Source organism: Palaemon carinicauda, chromosome 4, assembly GCF_036898095.1.
Source record: "Palaemon carinicauda isolate YSFRI2023 chromosome 4, ASM3689809v2, whole genome shotgun sequence".
Lineage (NCBI taxonomy): Eukaryota > Metazoa > Arthropoda > Malacostraca > Decapoda > Palaemonidae > Palaemon > Palaemon carinicauda.
The window spans coordinates 123,776,361-123,778,682 of NC_090728.1; positions in this window are offsets into that span (position 1 = coordinate 123,776,361).

Consider the following 2,322-nt stretch of genomic DNA (forward strand, 5'->3'; position numbering starts at 1 on the left):
CAAAAGACAATCTGGGTCGTAATATATATATAATTAGATTCTCTTCTCCTCCTCTAAATCAATACCGGTTTGATAAAGTCTTCATTAAGCAGCTTCACTTTTAAAATGATATACAAATAAGCTTTAATGCCCAATTAATATGAGCTAGAAGATTAAATCACAAGTTTCTAATATTCGTTAAAAGACTAGCTTTGATAGCAACAATTTTATCAAAAATGATATATTGATGATCTTCTATCGTGTAGTGTTGAGTTGTAAGGCTTTGGGAAATATTATTGATTAAGCCATGGGAGTCAAAGGTTATTAACATATAGCAATAAGTTTTTGATTAATCTCTCACACAATTAGCGAAGAGAAAACTACTGTACCTTCCACATCAGGGATAGGATTTATGTTACAATTAAAACTAAGAGAAAATTCATGGTAGGATTTAAATCAATATGATTGATGGTAAAACATATGGATGATTATATAGAAAAATATATACTAATTTTTTTTTTCCTATTTTTATTCCTGAGACTCGAAGGCGTTAAAGTTGACCAGACTTTAGACTGTGCTTGAATTCTCCTATTTTTTTTTTTCTGATTCCTCAGAATCAAGGTCTTTAAAGTTCAATCGAATGGACACCGCGTTGGAAGTCTTTAATATTTTATTTTACGTCTCTCTCTCTCTCTCTCTCTCTCTCTCTCTCTCTCTCTCTCTCTCTGGCTCAAGCGCCTTGAAGTAGCGCGGACTTGAGACTTCGTTCAAAGTCTTTATTTTTTTTCTCAAAATTCTCAGACTTGTGGCCCTTGGAGTTAACTGGGCTTCAGACTGAGTTTTAATTCTTCCATCTCTCTGAATTTTCAGACTTGTGGTCCTTAAAGTTTAGCGGACTTCAGACCGTAGCCAGAGTCTTCATAATATTCTGATTTCTCGGACACGAGGTCTTTGAAATTGGCTGTACTTCAAACTGTACTCAAATCTTTATTTTTTTATTTATTTTTCTTATTTCTGTTTTGGATACTCACACTGGAAGCCCTTGAAGTCAACCACACTTGAGACCTTGCTCTAAGCATTCGGTTTGTTTCTAAAATCTCATACTTGAAGAGCTTCAAGCTGAGTAAACCTTAGACCACATTAAAATTCTTACATTTTCCTGAACCCTCAGACTTGATGTCCTTGAAGTTGACCGGACATAAGATTGCGTCCAGTGTTTTTTTTTTTTTTTTTTTTCTTCTTCATACACGAGGTCCTTGAAGTTAAGTGGACCTCTGACCATGATTGAAGCCCTCATTTATATTTTTTTCTTTTCTTCAGCCTCAAGGTCCTTGAAGTTGACTGAACTGCCTTTATTTTCAAGACTTCCGTACTATAGATAATGAAATGGGTATACTCATACAAAGAAAAATGCGTTATGACCTGAATAATTTACGCACTGTAAAGATTGAGGGAAAAAAAAAAAGAATTCTTTCCCTATGGAGCTGTTTAGAGTAAACCAAAATAGATGGTAACAAAATATACCTATCCACTATATCCTAACTGATAGCTCTTTAACTTTATTAGGCAAACATGTTAACTGAATATTACCTAAACAAAAGACAAACATAAGTTTTTTCTTATAATGTATATGAAAATACACCACCTTCATGGTATATAGAAAGTTGACTGAGGAAGCTGCATACATATTCAAAATTGCTATCTGGTAACGTTTTTTTTAAAGGAAGTATTTTGTATTTACAAGTTACGGATTCAATAAATCCTCAAAATTAGAATAGGTCGGATAAAGTTAAAATGATTTATCTTCTACATGTTTCTCCATTTTTTTGTTGATATAGTATTTCAGTTTCCGTTAAATACATTAGTTTATTTTGTTCAGAAGAAAATAAAATTAATTGAGAATATTTATTTCAAAATGATAATTTTCATATAGCGACTGAATTAAAATATAATCTTATACTGAAACAATAAAAAGAGGAAATTAGCAAAGACTTTTTGAGCAGACTACACAATCAAAGCAAAAACAATTTTATTACTTTCTCTGCCAACCCTCATTACACGAAAGGCAGTGAAAAGATATATGCGATGAAATCAATTTATAACAACTCTAGTGAGCCTCGTGAAACCTGTCTTTTATGTACAGAAAACTTTCCATATAATTGGAAATAATAAAATCTACTATCAAACACCAAATTCCTTCAACCTCTTTCCTTAGGAGTAAAAGTGAGTCTATAAGATGAATTTGTGTGTCCATAAATTGCAGCTGGGTGAACTTAAGGACGAGCTTCGATTGCTGGTATTGACCATATATCACTGGACCCCTTGACTACAGTACTTAAAGTC